Source organism: Paramisgurnus dabryanus, chromosome 16 (assembly GCF_030506205.2).
Source record: "Paramisgurnus dabryanus chromosome 16, PD_genome_1.1, whole genome shotgun sequence".
NCBI classification, from domain to species: Eukaryota; Metazoa; Chordata; class Actinopteri; order Cypriniformes; family Cobitidae; genus Paramisgurnus; species Paramisgurnus dabryanus.
The window spans coordinates 5,586,054-5,607,905 of NC_133352.1; the positions used below are offsets into that span (position 1 = coordinate 5,586,054).

Sequence of the window (21,852 nt, forward strand, 5' to 3'; positions counted from 1 at the left end):
CCTTTGTTTGGTCATGATAAACTAGATAAGTCGTCTTCTCTGTCAGTAACATCCGTGAAAAAAGAAAGTATACGGAGAAACGGACATTAAAGCACTGCCACCTTTTCACTGTCATTGAGAGAGAGATGCGCGCTGTCGACGCGCCTCACGGAACGAGAGAGGGGTGCGCTGAATGTTCGCAACAATGAATTTAAGCCGTTTTAAACAGTAAAATATACATGTAAATGGGAATCATGGAAGATCTATACGTGGTGGCCAGTGTTGATTCCGTGACGGGCGCCGCCATGTTAAATGAGAAAACACGCGAGGGGAGGGGGAACAAAAGCAAGGAGGCAGGGGCGAGCACAGCACACAGAAAAGGCAAAGAAGCAAAGTGGCGAAATCAGAATTTAATATAAACATCATATCGATATATACGATATGTCAAAATCCATTTCGAGGCCCAATAATATATTGTTATAGGTCGAATATCGAGATATCGCCCACCCCTAGTGCTAACCATATCTGCCTAGAATAAGACAAATTAATTTTCCGTCGGTCTTAGTACATGATGTAACTACAGAAGTTAAGTTTTACATAGGAAAAATATTGAAACTCTTTGGTTATTTTTAAACATGCAATGCTAATGGTCTAATCAGATTTAATGGATTATGCTAAGCTATGCTAAAAGTGGTAAAGCCAGACCCGGAGAACGGCTGAATGGATTCCAAAACTGTAAAAATCAAGTGTTTAACTCTAAGGGAGCGGGAAAATGTGGAAACTGTGTTTTTTATTTTATTTTATAAGTGGAGTGTCCCTTTAAACTAATCCATTACACTTTAAAGGTGCACTCTGCAAGAGTTATTCATAGTTAGTCCTAACCCTAAATTTTAATAGTTTATTTTTTTTTTAAATATTTCCTTCTTTTGTGATTTCAGATTATAGAAAAACCTGTGCTTGTGGATCTACATCGGATGACCATGGCAACCCAGGTGTGGAAATAGTAGACTGTTTTTAATCTGAAATCTGTGTAATATAAGATGGACAATTCTTCTGACACCATATGAATGCATACTGTCGTCTTGCAGAAGCTAGATAATTTTGATTATAAAGTTATTGAAGTCCATTGAGTGGAGAAAAGTCCTGAAATGTTTCCTCAATGAAATGTTTTTATTTTGCCAGTAAAACATTTTATTTGACACAATTATTTTATTAATTATCATAATGTAGCTGTTTTTTCATGGTTTGCTTGTATTTCTACTGTCCAGTTAACATTAAATACTGGTTACAATTGACTAAAATGACTGTTCTGTTTTAAAGGAGGTACCCTATACATTTTTTATAGTTTTTATTTTACTGCAAGAAATAACATTTCTTAGTTACTATACATGAGATTGGCTATATTTTAACACAAAATTAATGTTGGTAGACATGGCTGTTTTATATAACGACAACTAAATACCTTAATTTACAGATTATGTATGTAGCTACTTTTGAGCTATTTAACATACTATGATTATTTTTCTATTGTCCAATCATTTTGTTAAAATATGTTTGTAATATTTTAGTCTTTGATTTTATGTACTTATTGGGTTTCATACATTGCTCTTAGTTGTTTTGTAAAGATAAGCTATATTTAAGAGTAAACTGTTTTTTAACAATGTATTTTCACATACTTATTACGTTTTTATACATGTCTTTTAATAAAATGGCTAATAAAAACCATACCTTTACAGAGATTAACCTGAAAAGTAGTTGTTTTTCATGCATTTTCACATACTGATTACGTTTTTATGAAATTTTCCTGGTTATTTTACTAAGATAAACTGTGATTTAAAAGAATATTACTTTATAAATACAGAGCAACTTAATAAAGTAACTATTAAAAGCCGTACATTTACAGAGATTAACCTGAAAAGTAGTTGTTTTTCATGTATTTTCACATACTCATTACGTTTTTATACAGGTCTTTTTAGGTATTTTAAAAGAATATTACTGTATAAATACAGAGCAACTTAATAAAGTAACTAATAAAAGCCGTATATTTACAGGGATTAACCTGAAAAGCAGTTGTTTTTCATGTATTTTCCACATACTTGCTACGTTTTTATACAGGTCTTTTTAGTTATTTTAAAAAGATAAACTGTATTTTAAAAGAATATTACTGTATAAACACAGAGCAATTTAATAAAATAACTAATAAAAGCCGTATATTTACAGGGATTGGCCTGAAAAGTAATTGTATTTCATGTATTTTCACATACTTACTACGTTTTTATACATGTCTTCTTAGTTATTTTACAAAGATAAACTGTGTTTTAAAAGAATATTACTGTATAAACACAGAGCAATTTAATAAAATAACTATTAAAAGCCGTACATTTACAGAGATTAACCTGAAAAGTAGTTGTTTTTCATGTATTTTCACATACTTATTACGTTTTTATACAGGTCTTTTTAGGTATTTTAAAAGAATATTACTGTATAAATACAGAGCAACTTAATAAAGTAACTAATAAAAGCCGTATTTTTACAGAGATTAACCTGAAAGGTAGTTGTTTTTCATGTATTTTCACATACTTTTTACGTTTTTATACAGTTTTTTTTAGTTATTTTATAAAGATAAACTGTTTTTTAAAAGAATATTACTGTATAAATACAGAGTAACTTAATAAAGTAACTAATAAAAGCTGTATTTTTACAGAGATTAATCTGAAAAGTAGTTGTATTTTGATGTATTTTCACATACTTACTATGTTTTTATGCAGGTCTTTTTTAGTTATTTTACATAGATAAACTGTATTTAAAAAGAATATTACTGTATAAATACAGAGTAACTTAATAAAGTAACTAATAAAAGCCGTATTTTTACAGAGATTAACCTGAAAGGTAGTTGTTTTTCATGTATTTTCACATACTTTTTACGTTTTTATACAGTTTTATAACAGTTATTAACAGTAATATTCTGTAATTTAATGAATTATGACTGTAAAAGATTCTCTGTATTTTAAGGGTTTTTGTATGTTATTTTGAAAAACATTTTTTTCCCGTAATTTGACAGAATTTCTCTGGCAACTTTGCTGCCAGAGATTTACCGTTTTTTTACGGATTTTTTTTTTACAGTGCACTTAAAATCAGGGCCGGAGTGGGACTCGGTGACTATGAAAATAATATAATTAAAGAGCACCAATTATGCTAATAAATTAGCACGTTAGCACGTTATTGTAATATCCCATAGTACATACATGTTATTAAAACTTGAACTAATGCACTGTGAGTCTTATAAATTGCTTACATACCTCACCGATTTCTGCATGTCTGGAAAACGCTCGGATTTAGTTCCTGTCTCCGCCTCCCAAAATGTCTAGTGTATTCGGATTGGTCAGATGACTACTCAACTGTTATTGGTCAACTGGGTTCGGCGTGTGTTTGAAAGGTTACGCCCCTGACTACGCGTGGGTTTTCCGGTTCTGACTGAGAGTCACAGGCAACGTAAACAAGCGCTATATTTCTCTATAAACGATGGTGTCTGTACTGCCTTACCACTTCAAGCTCGATCCAGAGAGTTCAGACGGCCGTTACGATATAAACGATCTCCGTCAATGAACGCGATTGGATTTAACTTTTTTAGGTGTCCTTAGCTCTGCCAGAATGCTAAACGAAGACGAAAATGTGTTGCAAAGACATCCAAAAGGTAATTATAACGTACTACATTACTTTGCAAACTATATGGAAACACCAAATGTAGCACATAGAAAGTATTTTTTGAAATGATTATAAAACTATTTCACTTATTAACATTATTTTACTATAGTAAACTTTATTATAAAAGCCTGCTTACATACTATATTACTGTGCAAACTATATGGAAACACCAAATGTAGCACATAGAAAGTATTTGTTGAAATGATTATAAAACTATTTCATTTGTTAACATTATTTTACTATAGTAAACTTTATTATAAAAGACTGCTTACATACTATATCACTGTGCAAACTATATGGAAACACCAAATGTAGCACAAAGAAAGTATTAATTGAAATGAATGTTCTACATTATTTCACTATGGTAAACTTTTTTATGAAAGACTGCTTACTTATAAGTGCTATGTTTTTACTTATTAGGTTTTAAGGAGAATGCAACATGTTCCAGGGCCTCTTACCTGCGTGATTCATCATCCAGGTTTTGCACAAATTGTCTAAATCCCTACACACAGAACATTTATTGTACTGACTATAAGCCTTTGAGGTGCAGGACTAGAGTAAGTTTTATTACATTTTTAAACCAATAACATTAAAGTATCATTATAGTAACAGAGTACCCAAAAGAACAAAAGATGTAACTTTAAAGAAAATATAATAGTCAGTCAAAAGTTTTTTTTATTAATTACTAGGGCCGGGACTCGATTAAAAAAATTAATCTAATTAATTAGAGGCTTTGTAATTAATTAATCTAAATTAATCGCATTTTAATCACATATAAATATTTGACCTGAGAACATTAAGAAGTAATTTTTTTACACTCTTAGTATACACTCTTAGAAAGGATGGATATGTTAATTGTTTACACATCATTGTGCGGTAAGCTTTTAACACATTATGTGTAATTTTAACACATTATGTGTCATTTTGTGTTGATTTTGTGTTCAAGTATAACACATGTTGTGTTAAAAGTAACACAAAATGTGTTGTTTCAATAATAACACAGAGATTCCAGGATAACGCAGTTAGTGTGTTGTCCCAGAATCAACACTAATGTGTTGTTTTTAACACATTCGTTCTAAGAGTGTACCATGAATAATGACTGAATACATAAGCTTAAGCAACAAAATATTGTTTATTTTTGATCAACCAAGTCGTTGTACCCGGAATCGGGCTAATGTCCACGCTAGCTGCTGTATGTTTTGCATTGAGATGATACTTGAGGCTCGATGTGCTGCGGTGATATGTGAATTCCTTGTTGCATAGCTTACACACAACCATGCTCTTATCGACGCTTACCAGTGATGCGCGGGTCAAAACAACCAGAACCCGACCGAGGTTTTCATCTAACCCGCCCGCAACTCGGACCGTAAAGAAAAATATATATATATTATACCCGACCCGCTTCCTGGCCCGCATTTCTTAAAGTAGTAATTTGTTTAATAATTGCAGGGTTCGGGATTCTCGGGTTTTGACTGTCTGTGTTCCGGTACTTATTTGCGCGGATCCCCCACCTCACGTATAAAAACAACAAAACATATACTATATAGCCTATATTTAAATATATAAAAATATATTATGCACATTTTTAACTTCCACATTATAGTTTTCTTAAGTGGGATTCGGATGTGAAAAGCGCTGCATAATGTACGCGCCTTTAGTCTTACCATTGAAACTTAACTAAATTAAAAAATAAGAGGTGATATATAGCTTTAGCCTACATAAATGCTTATTGCTTTAATGTTGCGAGTTCCTCTTCAGATTTTCTTGCTGTTATGTTTATAATAGTTCATTGTTCAGAGTTCATATTGATGATCTTACAGTCAATTTAAAAATGTTCTTACAAACTGACTCTATTCGTCAGAAAAACACCATTTAACTTTTTTCCTTTACCTGCCGTCGCTGTTCTCTGTGCTTGTCCTCCGTCAAAGTAGCCTATTAAAATGAATATGAAGTTTATTTTTAAAAGTCTTAAGAACACCGCAAATCAAACGTGCTGCTACATTATGCTCTAAATGCGCGTGTAAATTTAATTTCTGGGCACTGCCAGGCTGATTTTTTGAAAAGTAAGTGATTTACTCACTGCATGTTTTGGCATTCGGTAGCATATGCATCAATGAGATGCACGGTGTTGCTTTTAATGTTCTTTTTAATTTATATTCACAAAACCTAACAACAAAACATTGTTTATAATTACGAGACAAATTATTTGAAACGAAATTTGTTTTAAAGTAGCAAACAAAACTTAAATTAAACTCGTAATAAGCTAATTAAATTGAAACAAAACAACATTACAACAATATTTAAACCCAACAATACTCAAACATTAACATATAACAGACATTACGATACATGTTAAACTAATCTGTAGTTTGTTGGTAGATGTTTATTGGGCAAAACCTCCGTTGCAAACCATTTTTACTTTGAAATTGATGCGTTGTCACGTTAAAATCAGCTGTTCGTTTAGGTTCCGTCTACTTTTATTTACACTGCAGCACAACCCCGGAGTTCTCGAACTAAAACAGGGTCTGTAGCATTTACGAATGACTCCGTTAATAAGTGCGATTAAAATGCGTTAAAATGTTTAACGCGTTATTTTTTGTGTAATTAATTAATCTTAATTAACGCGTTAAAGTCCCGGCCCTATTAATTACAAATATATATTTAAATGTTAAACAATATACAAATAAACATACTTTAGTAACCATATTGTGCTCTTGTTTCAAAAATTGTTCAATTCATTTCTTACAGCTATCTATTCAGATAAATGGCATATCAAAGCTTTGTCAGCTGGTGCTATTTAAGACGACACTATAAGGTTATCATCCTGTCGTGTGTTGTTCTCCAGATACGCTTGGAGCTTCCTGATCAGATCGGTCACAATTTTGGCTTTCGACGACCCCTGCACTGAAGATGGCATGCAATCACGTCCTCCTTTGAAGGTCTCTCAAACTGTGATGCCAGGTCCATTGGAATCGGGGTTTCCTTCAGCTTATCTTCAAATACCTCATCAAACACAAGCCTGATCACATCCTCCACATAACTGTAGAAATATTGCAGTCAATAAATCTTTTGTTTTGATCATTTATTTCCCTGCTTCATACATTAAGTTTTTAATTATTTGAAATAAAACATTACTGCTTACGGTATGTCACTTGTGTGTTTTGGGAACATAGCCTTGTACTTTCCCTCTCCTGCTTTTGTTACGGCTTGGTGACATTGTAATGTATGGCTGCAAGGTACAAATACCTGTAAAATATAAACAAGCAATTAATTTATTGTAAAAGTAAATACTACTTTATTTAACACAGTTACTAAAATACTTAAATACCTGCACAGCATTCCAATAAATGAGAAAATCAAATTTTTTTTGCTGCAAATCTGAAATCTCAGGCTACGGACGGCAAAGGCATCCACTGATGATGGTGATGGAAACATTGTGAAACGATGCTACTGCCTGGGTTCCTATTATTATGCAGAGAAAAAAAACTTTGTCATCATCAGTTATACATCTAAGACTGGTAGTGGTTTCACTAGCTAAATACATCATATGTGTTACACACCTTTGCTCCTCATATGCCAGTCTGACTCCTTGTACTGTGTGTAATGATGTTGCATGTTTGCATACAGTGTAGAAGGATGTGTCCAGCTGCGAATCTAGGATATAGACAAATAAAACAAACATGTATTCAGTCAAAAATACATATTATAACAATAGAGTACAACGACTATAACTCGTTAGACTATTCATTAAAACGTTAATGTATTACATATTACATGCCCCAACATTAGCAACACACATTACGTGTTTACTTCGTTTCAAAATCTAAGAAAGCTTCAAGTAAATACAACAGTAAAATACATATAACTTTAAACACATCATCTGTACTTAGAGTTTCTTGAGTTTGATCATGAGAACAAATTTTACTGGTAACAGTTTAGCTGGCATTTGTATTTGTATTTAGCTTAGCAACTTAGCAAGTTTGTAAACATGTCTAAACCAACATCGATAAAAAAACGATAGTCTGCATAATTCAACATACACGTGTGTAAATATGGTACGTTGTTTATGAAATACAGTATTACAACACAAAACAATTAGCTTGCAAGCTTAGCTCTACACGCACATTATGTTAATCTCCGGTTACGTAACGTACAGTAAAAGGCAAATAATAAACGTGAATACTTACAGCCTGTGATCCAGAAGTGCACAGTAATCCAACTTTCAAGAGGAGACGTCGCGCAAATCCAGCTTCGGTTCATGAGAAGCAGTTATTGTGAAAACTCCGTGAACAACTTCTGACTGGATTTTTCCGGAACCGTATTAAACATGATGTCCTCTGTGGAAGTCCATAAAGTGCTATTTTGCCCTCGCATCTAAAGAGACAGCGTCTACTCGAGAGATTTAATCGCTTAAACAATGAAACAAGAGTTTGCAAACAGAGTCAAAGCAGGGACTCACAACCTCCGCCATTTTAGCTCTCTTCTGACTCGGCGCTCCCCACCCCTGTCTTTGAGGGCAATTCAGTAATTCACGTTTATTATTTGCCTTTTACTGTACGTTACGTAACCGGAGATTAACATAATGTGCGTGTAGAGCTAAGCTTGCAAGCTAATTGTTTTGTGTTGTAATACTGTATTTCATAAACAACGTACCATATTTACACACGTGTATGTTGAATTATGCAGACTATCGTTTTTTTTATCGATGTTGGTTTAGACATGTTTACAAACTTGCTAAGTTGCTAAGCTAAATACAAATACAAATGCCAGCTAAACTGTTACCAGTAAAATTTGTTCTCATGATCAAACTCAAGAAACTCTAAGTACAGATGATGTGTTTAAAGTTATATGTATTTTACTGTTGTATTTACTTGAAGCTTTCTTAGATTTTGAAACGAAGTAAACACGTAATGTGTGTTGCTAATGTTGGGGCATGTAATATGTAATACATTAACGTTTTAATGAATAGTCTAACGAGTTATAGTCGTTGTACTCTATTGTTATAATATGTATTTTTGACTGAATACATGTTTGTTTTATTTGTCTATATCCTAGATTCGCAGCTGGACACATCCTTCTACACTGTATGCAAACATGCAACATCATTACACACAGTACAAGGAGTCAGACTGGCATATGAGGAGCAAAGGTGTGTAACACATATGATGTATTTAGCTAGTGAAACCACTACCAGTCTTAGATGTATAACTGATGATGACAAAGTTTTTTTTCTCTGCATAATAATAGGAACCCAGGCAGTAGCATCGTTTCACAATGTTTCCATCACCATCATCAGTGGATGCCTTTGCCGTCCGTAGCCTGAGATTTCAGATTTGCAGCAAAAAAAATTTGATTTTCTCATTTATTGGAATGCTGTGCAGGTATTTAAGTATTTTAGTAACTGTGTTAAATAAAGTAGTATTTACTTTTACAATAAATTAATTGCTTGTTTATATTTTACAGGTATTTGTACCTTGCAGCCATACATTACAATGTCACCAAGCCGTAACAAAAGCAGGAGAGGGAAAGTACAAGGCTATGTTCCCAAAACACACAAGTGACATACCGTAAGCAGTAATGTTTTTTATTTCAAATAATTAAAAACTTAATGTATGAAGCAGGGAAATAAATGATCAAAACAAAAGATTTATTGACTGCAATATTTCTACAGTTATGTGGAGGATGTGATCAGGCTTGTGTTTGATGAGGTATTTGAAGATAAGCTGAAGGAAACCCCGATTCCAATGGACCTGGCATCACAGTTTGAGAGACCTTCAAAGGAGGACGTGATTGCATGCCATCTTCAGTGCAGGGGTCGTCGAAAGCCAAAATTGTGACCGATCTGATCAGGAAGCTCCAAGCGTATCTGGAGAACAACACACGACAGGATGATAACCTTATAGTGTCGTCTTAAATAGCACCAGCTGACAAAGCTTTGATATGCCATTTATCTGAATAGATAGCTGTAAGAAATGAATTGAACAATTTTTGAAACAAGAGCACAATATGGTTACTAAAGTATGTTTATTTGTATATTGTTTAACATTTAAATATATATTTGTAATTAATAAAAAAAACTTTTGACTGACTATTATATTTTCTTTAAAGTTACATCTTTTGTTCTTTTGGGTACTCTGTTACTATAATGATACTTTAATGTTATTGGTTTAAAAATGTAATAAAACTTACTCTAGTCCTGCACCTCAAAGGCTTATAGTCAGTACAATAATGTTCTGTGTGTAGGGATTTAGACAATTTGTGCAAAACCTGGATGATGAATCACGCAGGTAAGAGGCCCTGGAACATGTTGCATTCTCCTTAAAACCTAATAAGTAAAAACATAGCACTTATAAGTAAGCAGTCTTTCATAAAAAAGTTTACCATAGTGAAATAATGTAGAACATTCATTTCAATTAATACTTTCTTTGTGCTACATTTGGTGTTTCCATATAGTTTGCACAGTGATATAGTATGTAAGCAGTCTTTTATAATAAAGTTTACTATAGTAAAATAATGTTAAAGGAATAGTCTACTCATTTTCAATATTAAAATATGTTGTTACCTTAACTAAGAACTGTTGAATCATCCCTCTATCATCTGTGTGTTTGCACGTAAGCGCTGGAGCGCGCTGCGACGCTACGATAGCATTTAGCTTAGCCCCATTCATTCAATGGTACCATTTAGAGATAAAGTTAGAAGTGACCAAACACATTAACGTTTTTCCTATTTAGGACGAGTAGTTATACGAGCAAGTTTGGTGGTATAAAATAAAACAGCGCTTTTCTAAGCGGATTTAAAAGAGTAACTATATTTTATGGCGTAATAGCACTTTTGGGAGTACTTCGACTTGGTGCAGTAACACCCTCCCTCTCCCATTATGAGAGTGAGAAGGGGAGCGGACTTTTCAGGCGAGTCGAAGTACTCCCAAAAGTGCTATTACGCCATAAAATATAGTTCCTCTTTTAAATCCGCTTAGAAAAGCGCTACGTTTTATTTTGTACCACCAAACTTGCTCGTATAACTACTCGTCTTAAATAGGAAAAACGTTGATGTGTTTGGTCACTTCTAACTTTATCTCTAAATGGCAGCATTGAATGAATGGGGCTAAGCTAAATGCTATCGTAGCGTCGCAGCGCGCTCCAGCGCTTACGTGCACACACACAGATGATAGAGGGATGATTCAACAGTTCTTAGTTAAGGTAATAACATATTTTAATATTGAAAATGAGTAGACTATTCCTTTAACAAATGAAATAGTTTTATAATCATTTCAACAAATACTTTCTATGTGCTACATTTGGTGTTTCCATATAGTTTGCACAGTAATATAGTATGTAAGCAGGCTTTTATAATAAAGTTTACTATAGTAAAATAATGTTAATAAGTGAAATAGTTTTATAATCATTTCAAAAAATACTTTCTATGTGCTACATTTGGTGTTTCCATATAGTTTGCAAAGTAATGTAGTACGTTATAATTACCTTTTGGATGTCTTTGCAACACATTTTCGTCTTCGTTTAGCATTCTGGCAGAGCTAAGGACACCTAAAAAAGTTAAATCCAATCGCGTTCATTGACGGAGATCGTTTATATCGTAACGGCCGTCTGAACTCTCTGGATCGAGCTTGAAGTGGTAAGGCAGTACAGACACCATCGTTTATAGAGAAATATAGCGCTTGTTTACGTTGCCTGTGACTCTCAGTCAGAACCGGAAAACCCACGCGTAGTCAGGGGCGTAACCTTTCAAACACACGCCGAACCCAGTTGACCAATAACAGTTGAGTAGTCATCTGACCAATCCGAATACACTAGACATTTTGGGAGGCGGAGACAGGAACTAAATCCGAGCGTTTTCCAGACATGCAGAAATCGGTGAGGTATGTAAGCAATTTATAAGACTCACAGTGCATTAGTTCAAGTTTTAATAACATGTATGTACTATGGGATATTACAATAACGTGCTATCGTGCTAATTTATTAGCATAATTGGTGCTCTTTAAAGTAAATTTTACATGGAATTTTTAGTAGGCCTAATTGCTTCTCCATGTAAAACTTACTTAAACATTGCAATTGCTTAAATTGCAAAGGCTTAAATTCCATGTAAAACTTACTTTAAAAAAGTGTATGTAAAAATGATTCAATTTCAATTCAATTCAATTTTATTTATATAGCGCTTTTCACAAAAGTCAATTGTTTCAAAGCAGCTTTACATAAATAGAAGCAGTGAAAAGCACAGAAAAACGTCAGATAGCACAACAAAATACATGATAGCATAAGCAGTTAAATTTGCTGCGGCTATGACTCAATATTATAAGTGAACGTATTACTAAAGTAACGTCTAGAAGAGGAAGCTAAGTAAAGCCCAAAAAGGCTGCCTCCCTGGGGTGAAAAACCCCCTAGGAGAAAAAAAACCCCCGGGATTTTATCAGAGGAAAAATAAGTCCTAGGAGGGAAAAACCCTTGGGAGACAAATAAGGAGATTTAGCGGAAATTAAGCGGGTTCTGCAGGTGATCGTTGGTCAGGCATCAGCTGGGCATCACGTTGAAGGACGGCCAGTAGATCAGAGGTGTGCCGACTTTCACATCTACCGGGACTGGGTCTGTTTGTCTCGTTGTCCTCGGGTTGAGGACGAGACAGGGAGAGAAAAACAAAATCGTATTAGCGTAGCGGCCGTTCATATGTATTGAAGTGTCACACAGTGATGTGGTTTAACTCAGCTTAGTTCCAGACAGACTAACTATTGCGGCATAAGTAAATTATCCACAGTTGAGGATTTAGCAAATTGGGGGCCCAATGCGAAGGTATATATGGTAAATAAGGGTCACCTTCCGATCTTTAAGAGAAAATGAAACCTGACGACCCGTTTGACTAAGGCCTAAAGCCCCACTGTCGTCGTTTATGCAGGTTCAGTGGCAAACGGATCTATATTGTATACCATTTACAGGACCACGAGAAAATGCCAAACATCGCAACCCGACCATACGTGCTAACCCGTTTGACTAAGGCCGGAAGCCCCACTGTCGTCGTTAATGCAGGTTCAGTGGCAAACGGGTATGTATGGCATCCTATTCACAAGACACACGAAAGCGCGAAAAACGCAACCCGACCATACATACCAACCCGTTTGACTAAGGCTGGAAGCCCCACTGTCGTCGTTAATGCAGGTTCAGTGGCAAACGGGTCTGTATGGCATAATATTCACAAGACTTACGATAGCGCCAAAATCGCAACCCGACCATACGTGCCAACCCGTTGGACTTAGGCTGGAGGCCCCACTGTCGTCGTTAATGCAGGTTCAGTGGCAAACGGGTCGGTATGGCATACTATTCACAAGACACACGAAAGCACCAAAATCGCAACCCAACCATACGTGCCAAACCGTTTGACTAAGGCCGGAAGCCCCACTGTCGTCGTTAATGCAGGTTCAGTGGCAAACGGTGGCAAACTATTTAATGCAATTCATTTTAAGTGTTCATTAGGGGTGACCCCGAATAGTCGAAGATTCGATGCATCGATAGGAGAAGCCTGATTCGACTACCAATCTCACAGTCGAATCGTCGCAGATGTGTTATGAAATGAGGATCATTCTATTTTGGCCGTATATGGGTGCACACATTATCTGATTTCACATATAACAGCTTTCTCACAATATTATGATAATGCTGCAAATAATATGTGAAGTAGCAGCCTTCAATAAATATTTTTTAAATGCATTAATAAATCCAACAACCCGACCGGGCTAGACGTCCATAAGAGGTTTCTATGTTAATAAACCATTGCCTCTTTGTTTCTACATTTAAAAGACAAAGCTGGCAAATTATATTATGCCTTTCGTTCTTTTAATAATTTCTATATTTTATTTTATTTATAAATCACTTTGGGTTATCTGATTTAACTATTTGGCTTGTGTTTTGTTTCCGTGCACTTGAGGCATTTTGCATATTTGTTCTGCACTTTGTTACTTCTGACCTTATTTTATTTTAAAAAATTGTATTTATTATAAACGTAAATTCTGATCTAATTTAAGTATGTAAATTTTGGATAGCTTTTCGTTGTATCGATGTTGCGCTATTGCGTGCTGGCATTGCTTGCGCATGTATTTTAGCCGAACGGGCTAGGTGCTGCGTCTCATATTTAGGAGTTCATCAAACTAAACATTAAAAAACTGATGTTTTTCGACGAGTATAAGTTTTTAAAATGTATTTAAGAGTGGTTATATCTTGTCAAAAGTTAAACTACAAAACAGGTAAGCCGTTTTTTTTATTTCAGTGATGAAACGGAAACTAGTATCTGCACCGAACCTATTTCTGCCTGACACGAATGTCTTGCGATTTAATATTATGGTTGGTCGGTTTTCACTTTCAAATGATAGCAAAGAGATTCCTGAAATAAATAATATCATCCGTTCTTTCTGTATCTAAAGTGAATACAGAGATGATCAAAGTCAAAGCAAGCAAGCAGGTATTTCTGTGCTAAATAATAACACGTAGTGTCTATAAAATCCTTAATTTCAGTGTTTTTCTTGTTATAAATTACCGTTTAATGAATTGTATATAAAGATTAGTTTTTAATATCATTTACAGTCACAATCACAAATTATTTGTCATTTCTCATTTGTCGGGGTTTTTTGTCATGACTGCTTTCTCGCGCTGTCTCCAAATTAAATAAAAACACTTAATTGTAGCCGGAGTTTCCAAGGCAGGATCACCTTTGTTATTTTTTTAGGTTTAGTTATCAAATGTATTTTTGTGTGATGTTCTGTAGATCGTGGCTTTAAAATGTTATGAGGAATAATTAAACAAATGTTGCCTTACATTTTACCTTAAAAAATATATATATAAATGCATCGTCAGTTTTGTCTTCGTTTATTACTTGAAAGACAGTTTTGGTCACTTTATCAGAAAGTTGTTTATGTGTGCTGCTTGTGAAAGAAAATAAAAGTAACCAATTTGTACCTGGTCTGGCCCCCTGCCAACCCATGCACACAAACATAGATGATTCGACTATCGGTCGACTATGGAAAGATTCGACAATTCTGATTCGAATATGTAAATCCTTAGTCGAGGACACCCCTAGTGTTCATGCAGAAAAGGTTTTTATTTATTTATTTGGTTGGTCTGTGTTATGACCGTGAGTGCTTTGTTCCGTAAAAATAACTATTGCGAGTTAAGTACCTTTACTAAACAAATTATGCGAATGCTTTGTTGAAGAGAAAAGTTTTAAGTCTAGATTTAAAATGATCGACTGTGTCTGATTCTCGGACATCGGTTGGTAAATCATTCCAGAGCTTAGGGGCTAAGTAGGAAAAGGATCTTCCACTTTTAGACACTTTTGATAGTCTAGGGATAATCAATAGGCCAGAATTTTGCGACCGTAGTGTGCGTGATGGATTGGATTCTGATAGTAATTCTCTAAGATATAAGGGTGCTAAGCCATTTAAAGCTTTGTAGGTGATTAGTGATATTTTAAATTGTATGCGATATTTAACTGGTAGCCAGTGTAAAGATGCCAGAATTGGGCTTATGTGGTCATACTTCTTAGATCGAGTAAGTACCCTTGCAGAAGCGTTTTGAACTAGCTGAAGCTTGCTGACCTGATTTGAATGGCATCCCCCGAGTAGCGAGTTACAATAGTCTATTCTAGAGGTAATAATGCGTCAGATGTAGACAGTATATGGCGTATTTTTGAGATATTTCTAAGATGGAAGAATGCTGTGCGGCAGATGTTGGCGATATGACTATCAAAGGATAAGTTGCTGTCGAACATCACACCTAAGTTCCTAACCGTGGAAGATGGCACCACAGTACAGCCATCTATGTGCAATTTGTAATCTGACATATTATGTTTGTAGCGATTTGGTTCAATAATAAGTATCTCTGTCTTATTGGAGTTGAGCTTAAGAAAGTTATGTGCCATCCAGTCACTAACATCGCTAATGCAGTCTTTTAGCTTAGAAAACGTGTGTGTTTCGCTGGGATGCGAGGAGATGTAAAGCTGGGTATCATCCACATAGCAGTGAAAACTTATGTTATGTTTCCTGATAATGTCTCCTAGGGGTAACATGTATAACGAGAACAGGATAGGACCTAAAACTGATCCCTGCGGTACACCGTATTTAACCAGGGAGTGATATGACTCTTCCTCATTTACATAAACAAAGTGATAGCGATTGGTTAGATATGACCTAAACCAGGCTAGCGCCTGACCACTGATACCAACATAGTTTTCTAGTCTATTGAGTAAGATTGTGTGATCTATTGTGTCAAAGGCTGCCCTAAGGTCTAGTAATATAAGAATTAAGATTTCACCATGATCGGATGTTAATAGGAGGTCATTTGTAACTCTAAGCAACGCTGTCTCTGTGCTATGGTGGGGCCTGAATCCTGATTGGAACTTTTCATATGTACTATTATTTGTCAAGAATGTGCATAACTGGCTTGCCACTACCTTTTCTAATATTTTCGAAAGAAAAGGGAGATTTGAGATTGGTCTAAAGTTATTAAGCTCTCCTTGATCAAGCTGTGGTTTTTTAATCAGCAATTTTATTACTGCTAATTTGAAAGCTGTTGGAACGTATCCTATTTCTAGCGATGAGTTAAAGATATTTAGAACCGGGGTTGACACTACAGGCAATACTTCTTTAAGTAGTTTTGTGGGAACGGGGTCTAATATACAGGACGATGATTTGGATGATGTGACTAGTTTAGAGAGCTCATCTATTGTAGTAGGTTTAAATTAATCAAGATGTTCGTATGGTAGTCTAGTGTTAAGTGAACTAATGGGTAGAGTGGTGGCTGCCTGGGTAGCTACGATGTTTTCCCTAATAGCCAAAATTTTGTTAGAAAAGAAGTTCATGAAGTCGTTACTATTGTGCTGAAGTTTACTATTGGTTTCTGTTTGTTCTTTGTTTCTAGTCAGTTTCGCAACTGTGCTAAAGAGGAAACGAGGGTTATTATGATTCTCATTTATAAGCTTGCTAAGATATGTAGATCTGGCGGTTTTAATAGCCTGTCTGTAGTGTTTAACACTCTCTTTCCATGCTGCACGCCATACTTCTAACTTTGTTCTTCTATAATTTTTTTCCATTTTTCTAGCTGCCTTTTTAAGGGCTGCGGTGTGATGGTCATACCATGGAGCGGGCGGTTTTGATGCTGTTAGGCTGAGGAAAAACAGGCAAATGGATCCCAGTGCGGATAACAGAAAACTTTATTTAACTAATAATGGGTGTAAACAGACAGTAGCACATCTGGGCGCTAAGGCCACTCCGAGGCAGACGGCTGAGGCAGGGAGCACACACAGACAGAACAGCCACACACGTTCGGGGGCGGGAATCCTGCGGGAATCCTGCGGCGGGCAGAGAGTGAGAGAGTTAGTGGTGCTGACGGGAGGAACTGGACAGCTCCTGAGGTGAATGACCGCCCTGCTGGACAGTGGCAAAACCGCGATGAGCGTCCGCTGCTACAGCTGGAAAAAGCAGTCTTACGAGTATGGAGAGAGATATGCGTCTTTATTACATGCGATAAATTAAATGATCTGAGAGAAATAAAACTATGTGAAAGAAAAAGTTATCACACTGATAGCAAAGAAGCATTTCATGAGAAAAACATCGGGACTGTGGTCACCGTAGCCCGACGTGTGTGGCCCCCCGCGGCTGCGCTGCGGCCGCTAGGCATGTACTTCCTCCATGCACACTAACGTTGGTTGAAAGTTATACAGGAGGTTGTATATGATGAACAAGCAGTTACTCTTCAGGTGCTTTGAGGCTAGCAAGTGCAAAGGTAGAAACTGGATCACTACTCACTAAATAAGGTGTGAATCAAAACATTCATTTGGCATTTGCAAGTTTACCTAGCATAATGGCTCATTAGCGATTAGCAAGCTAATAATAATACACATTCATTCATGAATAAGAGTACCATTTCATTTTTTAATGTTTAATCTTCAGTGCTGTGAACTTGCTCAGCCAGCTATCCATCGAGTTGTGTGTCATCATCTTACTCAAACATTAGAGTGTCCATGCTCAACTAAAAGCAGAGACGGCATCTATCTAGGTGAACCGAACAACGGTGTAATGATTCAGTTCGATTCCCAAGACAAAGACGATGTTTACCCGACTGGCCAATAGGAACGTGGCCCCGCCCATGACACAATTTTCACAGAGAAAGCAAAATCCTGACACGAGAGCAAGAAATTGCATCGAGAGCAAAGCAAAGCGTTTTGATAGAAACACTTTTTTTTTAGAGAAAATGTTTTCACACTAATAGCAACCAGAAATAATTTTAAAAATGTCAAATTTATATTTTTTATGTTCTATCATGAGAAAATACTTTCTCTCAAAACTTTTTTTTAGTCTCTAATATTATTCTTTTTTGCTATTGGTATGAAAACTTTTTCTCTCAAATATTCTTTTTTTCTCATGAAATGCTTCTTTGCTATCAGTGTGATAACTTTTTCTTTCACATAGTTTTATTTCTCTCAGATCATTTAATTTATCGCATGTAATAAAGACGCATATCTCTCTCCATATACAAGCAGGGAAATGGAGTTAGCAGTCTTTTATACAGACAGACGACAAACAGATCTTGAAGCCGCCAGCAATCTCAGAGTTTCAGAAGTAAATCCTGGGCGGCAGAGGGCACAGATAAAGGGTGGGAAACAGTCTATAAACAGACGGGAATTATCAAAAGTACACAACAAGGCAAAGCTAGTAGCTGGCGAGAACATACACAGATGAACTTGCCACGAGACACTGAAAACACAGGGAATATATACTGAACCGATGAGGGGAAAACAAGCTACAGGTGAGGATGACACAATGAGGAAATCACACAGAGCAGGAACACCTGTGAGGGAAGCACACACCTGTGAAACAAACACAAAACAACCAAAGCACTAACAAGACAAACCCATAAATATATTTATATATATATAAACAAATATATAAATATATATATACACACATGAAAACAGTACACTAGACTAAACAAGACATAAAAACAAAGACTAGAGAAAACAAGGGAGCAGGGAAAAGTCACAAGACACTGGAAAAAATATGACAACACTAAAACCACGTTCTCCCACACAAAACATTGTACTGTCAGAACCCTGCCACACTAGACTAGATATAATTACCCAACAGGACTCCGGCAGGATTCTAACAGATGCACTGTATTTTTTTTTTTTTTTTTTAGTAAATCCAGTGTATAATTTTTTTCATATTATTTTCATCAGTGTACTAAGTTTGTTTAAAACTGTCATATTTGTTATTAAAAATCATCAATATATGCTACGTAATAATAGCAAAAGAACTTATTTATTTTTTACTAAAATAGGAAAGTTTCTTCAATGCCACAGTCATAATTTTGGTTAAATGCAGAATATGCGTGCCTATTCTACTTTTTGTAAAAAGCAAAAAGGATTAAGTGAAAATAATGAATTGATACTTGATAAATGGGTGACTTGTTCATTATTGTTATATAAAGAAATGCATTTCATTTTTTTAAAACAAAGCCCGCCTTTTAATCTTTTTGACTAGAGCTGTGCGCCAGGCAAATTCCAAACGAACAGGGCCGGGTTTCCCAAAAGCATCGTAAGGCTAAGTAGATCGTAAAACAATCGTACAATTCATCTTAGAATTACGGGCCGTTTCCCAAAAGCTTTGTAGCTTAAGTAGCACACGAAAATCATTGTAGATCTACGAGTGCTCTGGAGTAATCGTTAATTAATAAGTGAATCGTAAGACAGGAGTGTTACAAGGTCACCTGCAGGACAACCAGCAAATTGCAAATTGCACTCCTGCAATAACGATAATGTAATGTTTTAAATGTAGGCTATATTTATTTATTGGGGTTTTCTTTGTTTATTTGTTTAAATTACTTTAATATAATATATTTAAAATTAAAATGAGAAATCAAATGTAAATGACTAAACATGAATTAATAAAGAAGGAAAATGTTTTTGGTACAATTTTGGTAAAAGTTAGTACTAGCTAATTGATAAATGGTTCCTAACTGCTGCTATTATTAATATACAGTAAAACATGTTTTGAAGGGAAATGGCATCTGATTAAAGAAACCAAATAAATATTCACGGTAAAATGCAATAATCCTTAATAATAAATAAACATAGATAATAAACAACAAATAAAAAGAATAATCTAAACTATATTATAAAATGCAGAAGGCATTGTGACATGGGATGAGTCCTAACTAAATATGAAAAAATAATATTTCATGATGTGCAAATTATTAAAACATTTAATAAGTCATTGAAAAATAATTAATAATATTTTTTAAAATATTAGTGCACATCGGCTGAAGATCATTAGCCTAAATAAGCTTCTGCTACAATTACGAGTCATTCAGTAAGTGACATTTCAGCACTTGACAAACGGATAGCGACTCGTTAGTAGCACTTAAAACCCAGCTGCGAGCGATCGTTTTAGCTCGTAGAAAGCGCTCTTGAGTGCTAAGTTCAATCGTTATCGGGAAACCCAGCCCAGGACCATTTCCGACAATAAAATGCGGTGCAAAGTTAACTAAAACAACTGCAAAATTTACCTGTAGCCTACAACAGACTCGAAAGCTACAGAGAGTAATAGCTTTGAGCTGTTAAAAGCAGAACAGACCTTAAAAGGAAGGATTGTAAATGGTGGATATAATATTAACATGTAATTTGCAGTCCGGATTAGGGTGGAATGGCACAGGCAGACTGCCGGTCTAAAATCCGAGACCGTTTTGACTTCATTCCGTACACGCTGACAGGCAGCTGCTTTTATAAACGGCTTGTGCTTGTTTGTCTCCATGCTCAGTCTGGAAACAGTTAAATGTTTCTAATAACAGCGCGATTTGTAAGTGCATTCCGGTCACGGTATGTATATCAAATGCATATGGTCAAATAGTTCAATTAATGCTGCTGTCAAATAAGGCTCTTGTTTTTGTTATTTACGGCAAGTTACATCCAATATTATCGTTGCACCAGCTTGCTTTATTTTAGCTGCGTCACCTTAGCAGCTCCACTCCATCCAGCTGGCTCGCTGACGCTCGGCAAATGTTTGTTGAAGAGACACTGATGTTTTAAGGATAAAACCGCTTCATGCAGTGTTTTTAACGATTTAATGACCTCGGTGTTAATTCGCCTCCGGGTGGAAATCTCCTGAACTAAAAACACTGAGCACCAACTGGAGGTAACGCTTAGTTGTATACACACACTACATTAGCTGCATGCCGCTTGCTAGCTATGTTATTTCCAACACGGATTTGTTGTTCACAAAAGCAATTTCATGGAACAATAATAGACTTGCATACAGTCAACCGGCTGAATTGTCAGGCACTGATAATAACTTAAACGAGGGGTTTTTCTAGTTCACGTTAATGCTAAATTTGCCATGCTATACATAAATGCTTTAATATCATTAATATAATATCGATAACCCAGTCTGGCCGCCTTTCAGCGCTGTAACACCGGCAACGGTAAATAGCAGTGAGCCCAGCATTTATTTTGAAAAGAGCTTATTGAGGGGGCGTGGCATCACTTTGAAGCAATACCCCTGATTGGCTGACTACACGCGTGGATCGTAGTGACAAACTCTGTGGAAAGATAGTGCCAAAAAGATCTGTAGACTTGTGCAGAAGGATTTGTCACCGGGTGACGATCTGTAAGGGCGGAACCAAAAGTCGGGAAGATGGGTTCCACCCGGACGACTGATTCCGAACACCGGAAGTTCCGGGGTTTCCCCGAAGGGCGAAATCAGGCCATATTACGCACAAGTGTGGGCGATTAGTACAGTGATTGCTGATAGGTCATTGAGGAGGAGAAGCAGAGTATAAAAAGACCTTTGCAAACTCAAAAGGGGTGCTTTTTGGTGCGTTTGATCGCTGCTGTGCAGGCCTGTGTTGGTGCTGGAAACCGATCCCTTAGGGAAGAAAGCGGAAGCTATTGACGGTGAAGCCAGAAGAAGTAGAGAGGAGAGGTGACTGGGTAAAGCAAACTTATTGGAACTACGTGACCAGATCAAGCAAATAGTGGAAGAACCATGGTGTATTGTGGATATACGAACATGTGAGTAACAGTACGAATCTTTGCAAGCTTTACGAAGGGAGGTTTACTCGAAGTGTGTTGCGAACATGCTATATTGTGACGGCCCTACGGGGAGAAAAACGTAGGCGA

General features: G+C 35.9%; 3 long non-coding RNA genes across 4 annotated transcripts; 2 read left to right on the top strand and 1 right to left on the bottom strand.

The window, feature by feature from the left end:
• Positions 1-3,158: 3,158 nt before the first annotated feature.
• LOC135749416 (uncharacterized) lies at positions 3,159-6,670 on the top strand. Its single transcript, XR_010532374.2, has 3 exons — positions 3,159-3,673; positions 4,105-4,241; positions 6,530-6,670. It is a non-coding gene; the product is annotated as an uncharacterized lncRNA (long non-coding RNA).
• Positions 6,584-8,180, bottom strand: LOC135749415 (uncharacterized). 2 transcript variants are annotated; one of them, XR_010532372.2, is made up of 4 exons: positions 7,245-8,180; positions 7,013-7,146; positions 6,827-6,930; positions 6,584-6,724 (listed from the first exon to the last, which is right to left on the bottom strand). It is a non-coding gene; the product is annotated as an uncharacterized lncRNA (long non-coding RNA). The 2 variants fall into 2 exon arrangements; XR_012335254.1 differs by having other exon boundaries at positions 7,013-8,180.
• A 74-nt stretch (positions 8,181-8,254) lies between these two features.
• LOC135749523 (uncharacterized) lies at positions 8,255-9,491 on the top strand. Its single transcript, XR_012335255.1, has 3 exons — positions 8,255-9,065; positions 9,148-9,251; positions 9,356-9,491. It is a non-coding gene; the product is annotated as an uncharacterized lncRNA (long non-coding RNA).
• Positions 9,492-21,852: the final 12,361 nt, after the last annotated feature.